The 4,766-nt window shown below is 42.0% G+C and overlaps 1 pseudogene; it reads left to right on the top strand.

Annotated features, from left to right (window-relative positions):
• The first annotated feature begins 1,556 nt into the window (after positions 1-1,556).
• On the top strand, positions 1,557-1,993 carry Rpl26l1-ps2 (ribosomal protein L26-like 1, pseudogene 2; annotated as a pseudogene).
• Positions 1,994-4,766: the final 2,773 nt, after the last annotated feature.

Below are 4,766 nucleotides of genomic sequence, written 5' to 3' on the forward strand. Positions count from 1 at the left end.
AGACAATGAGCAGAGATGGTACTTGAACTCTGGCATCCTAAATATCAACTTCCCATAGATACCCTGTAAGTGTTTCCATGTTGACACATGTGTATATATGGGTCAATGGCTGGCAGTTCTATGAACCCCACTGAGTTTTCCCTGTGGGAAATGCCGAATAACTCTTACTTTCATTCAATGCCATTCTCTGAGTAGTCGGTAATTTTGCAACTGTATGTCTTGGTGGCTTCATTTTATCTCAAGTTGAATACATAACCCTGTTTTGAATGGCATGCATTTAACAGCTGGATAGTAAACAACATAAACACACACAAAAATTAATGACTATTAATCAAAGACTGATTAACATAGCCATCATTCGACCAATCTCTGGTCACCTTTTTTTCTGCCAACAAATACCTTTTTGCTTTAGTTTTTCCCATATTTTTATTAGTTCTTTTATATAGTATATTTTACCTATAGTCATACTCTCCTGCAAAATTCCTCTAAGTCCAACCCTCCTTACTTACCCATCCAAGTTTTGTCTTTTATCTTTAGTGTAGAATATAGTTTATTTAGGACATGGGGAAGGAAGTTAGAGAGAGAGAGAGAGAGCGAGAGCGAGAGCGAGCGAGCGAGCGAGCGAGCGAGAGAGAGAGAGAGAGAGAGAGAGTAGAGACCTGCTATGAACACATGGAGAGAGAGGAGAGGAAAGAATGGGGAGAGATAGAGGGCAGGATAGCAAGTGCAACAGAGGAGCAAGAGAGTAAGCCTATCCTATTTCATAAACACATCATGTCAAAATTATGTTGTCTATAAATTCTTGGATATGGGCCCTCCCACTGGAACATATTTGGCCAACTAGAGGCTATATGTTCTTAAAAAATAAACAAACAAAAATCTCCTAACCGATAATTGTTCCTGTCTGAAATAACTGCAAGGACCAACATGGAGACCAGCCTGAGGAAAAGGAGGCCCCTGAGACATGGCTAAAGTGACACCCTGCTCAAGGAGAGGCCCCAAGGCCTTACACTATTACTGAGGTTATGGTGTGCTCATAAAAAGGGGTCTATCATGACTGGCCTCCAAAAAACCCAACAAGTAGCTGAAAAACTCAGATGCAGATATTTACTCTGAATCGAGGGACAGAAGATGCTGACCCCCTGTGGTTGTCTTAGAGAAAAGCTGGAAGAAGCTGAGGAGGAGGGCGACCCTGGAGGAGGACCGGCAGTCTCAACTAACATGGATCCCGGAGATCTCTCAGACTCTAGATTACCAATCAGGCAGCATACTGTTACTAGGCCTTCAACACATATACAGAAGAAGACTGCAGGGTTGGGACTCAGTCAGGCAAGAGGCACCTAACCCTCAAGAGACTGGAGGCCCCAAGGAGTGAAGAGGTCTGGTGTGGTGGGGGGATGGTGACATACTCGTGGAGACGGGTGGATGGTGGGGGGCAGGAAGTATGAGATGTAGAACAGTCAAAGGGGGGACCAGGATGGGGATAAAATCTGGAGTACAAAAAAAATGATTACCCTTTTTCCTGTTGTGGCTATCTCTGAATCTCAGCCACTAAAATGAAGTTCAATCCCTTCTTAACTTCTGACCTAAGCAAGAACCGCAAATGGCATTTCATTGCACTGTCTCACATTCAGAGGAAGATCGTGTCTTCTCCTCTTTCCAAAGAACTGAGACAGAGTGTAATATTCGGTCAATGACCATTCAAAGGGATGATGAAGTTCAGTTTATTCGAGCATACTACAAGGGCCAGAAGATTGGCAAAATGATCCAAGTGTATAGGAAGAAATATGTCATCTAAATTGAACGAGCTCAGCGAGAGAAAGCTAATGGCACAACTGTCCGTGTGGTTTTCCACCCTAGCAATGTGGTTATCACCAGGCTAAAGCTGGACAAGAACCACAAGACAGTCCCGGAGAGGAAAGCCACGTCCCATCAAATAGGAAAGGGAAACGGCAAATACAAGGAAGAAGTGACCGAGAAGATGCAGGATTAGAAACATCTCAGGCAGGGCATGATTTTCATTAAAGACTGCTTAAGTTAAAAAAATTAAATAACATTAAAAAACAAAACGAAACAAAACAATGCTCTTAGGTTCCCATCAACTAATAATAGCCAATATCTCCTTGAGTAGGAGTGGAACTTTAAGCCCTGTTTCTCTTTCTATCATTGTATTTCATCTGGCTTGGTCTTCTACCAGTCTTTTGCATAATGTCAGAGTCATTGTAAGTTTATATGTGTAACAACACTAGGACTAGAAGTCTAAATTTTTTTTCTTCTTTTTTTTTTTATTAACTTGAGTATTTCTTATATACATTTCGAGTGTTATTCCCTTTCCCGGTTTCCGGGCAAACATCCCCCTCCCCCCCCTTCCTTATGGGTGTTCCTCTCCCAACCCTCCCCCCATTGCCGCCCTCCCCCCATAGTATAGTTCACTGGGGGTTCAGTCTTAGCAGGAACCAGGGCTTCCCCTTCCACTGGTGCTCTTACTAGGATATTCATTGCTACCTATGGGGTCAGAGTCCAGGGTCAGTCCATGTATAGTCTTTAGGTAGTGGCTTAGTCCCTGGAAGCTCTGGTTGCTTGACATTGTTGTACATATGGGGTCTCGAGCCCCTTCAAGCTCTTCCAGTTCTTTCTCTGATTCCTTCATCTGGGGACCTATTCTCAGTTCAGTGGTTTGCTGCTGGCACTCGCCTCTGTATTTGCTGTATTCTGGCTGTGTCTCTCAGGAGCGATCTACATCCAGCTCCTGTCAGTCTGCACTTCTTTGCTTCATCCATCTTGTCTAATTGGGTGGCTGTATATGTATGGGCCACATGTGGGGCAGGCTCTGAATGGGTGTTCCTTCAGTCTCTGTTTTAATCTTTGCCTCTCCCTTCCCTGCCAAGGGTATTCTTTTTCCTCATTTAAAGAAGGAGTGAAGCATTCACATTTTGATCATCCGTCTTCAGTTTCGTTTGTTCTAGGGATCTAGGATAATTCAAGCATTTGGGCTAAAAGCCACTTATCAATGAGTGCATACCATGTATGCCTTTCTGTGATTGGGTGAGCTCACTCAGGATGATATTTTCCAGTTCCAACCATTTGCCTACGAATTTCATAAAGTCGTTGTTTTTGATAGCTGAGTAATATTCCATTGTGTAGATCTACCATATTTTCTGTATCCATTCCTCTGTTGAAGGGCATCTGGGTTCTTTCCAGTTTCTGGCTATTATAAATAAGGCTGCAATGAACATAGTGGAGCACGTGTCTCTTTTATATGTTGAGGCATCTTTTGGGTATATGCCCAAGAGAGGTATAGCTGGATCCTCAGGCAGTTCAATGTCCAATTTTCTGAGGAACCTCCAGACTGATTTCCAGAATGGTTGTACCAGTCTGCAATCCCACCAACAATGGAGGAGTGTTCCTCTTTCTCCGCATCCTCACCAGCATCTGCTGTCACCTGAGTTTTTGATCTTAGCCATTCTCACTGGTGTGAGGTGAAATCTCAGGGTTGTTTTGATTTGCATTTCCCTTATGACTAACGATGTTGAACATTTCGTTAGGTGTTTCTCAGCCATTTGGCATTCCTCAGCTGTGAATTCTTTGTTTAGCTCTGAACCCCATTTTTTAATAAGGTTATTTGTTTCCCTGCGGTCTAACTTCTTGAGTTCTTTGTATCTTTTGGATATAAGGCCTCCATCAGTTGTAGGATTGGTAAAGATCTTTTCCCAATCTGTTGGTTGCCGTTTTGTCCTAACCACAGTGTCCTTTGCCTTACAGAAGCCTTGCAGTTTTATGAGATCCCATTTGTCGATTCTTGATCTTAGAGAGTAAGCCATTGGTGTTTTGTTCAGGAAATTTTTTCCAGTGCCCATGTGTTCCAGATGTTTCCCCAGTTTTTCTTCTATTAGTTTGAGTGTGTCTGGTTTGATGTGGAGGTCCTTGATCCACTTGGACTTAAGCTTTGTACAGGGTGATAAGCATGGATCGATCTGCATTCTTCTACATGTTGACCTCCAGTTGAACCAGCACCATTTGCTGAAAATGCTATCTTTTTTCCATTGGATGGTTTTGGCTCCTTTGTCAAAAATCAAGTGACCATAGGTGTGTGGGTACATTTCTGGGTGTTCAATTCTATTCCATTGGTCTATCTGTCTGTCTCTGTACCAATACCATGCAGTTTTTATCACTCTTGCTCTGTAATACTGCTTGAGTTCAGGGATAGTGATTCCCCCTGAAGTCCTTTTATTGTTGAGGATAGCTTTAGCTATCCTGGGTTTTTTGTTATTCCAGATGAATTTGCAAATTGTTCTGTCTAACTCTTTGAAGAATTGGATTGGTATTTTGATGGGGATTGCATTGAATCTGTAGATTGCTTTTGGTAAAATGGCCATTTTTACTATATTAATCCTGCCAATCCATGAGCATGGGAGATCGTTCCATCTTCTGAGGTCTTCTTCAATTTCTTTCCTCAGTGTCTTGAAGTTCTTATTGTACAGATCTTTTACTTGCTTGGTTAAAGTCACACCGAGGTACTTTATATTATTTGGGTCTATTATGAAGGGTGTCGTTTCCCTAATTTCTTTCTCGGCTTGTTTCTCTTTTGTATAGAGGAAGGCAACTGATTTATTTGAGTTAATTTTATACCCAACCACTTTGCTGAAGTTGTTTATCAGCTTTAGTAGTTCTCTGGTGGAACTTTTGGGATCACTTAAATATACTATCATATGATCTGCAAATAGTGATATTTTGACCTTTTCTTTTCCGATCTGTATCCCCTTGAT

This window comes from Rattus norvegicus, chromosome 2, assembly GCF_021556685.1.
Source record: "Rattus norvegicus strain SHRSP/BbbUtx chromosome 2, alternate assembly SHRSP_T2T, whole genome shotgun sequence".
Classification (NCBI taxonomy): domain Eukaryota; kingdom Metazoa; phylum Chordata; class Mammalia; order Rodentia; family Muridae; genus Rattus; species Rattus norvegicus.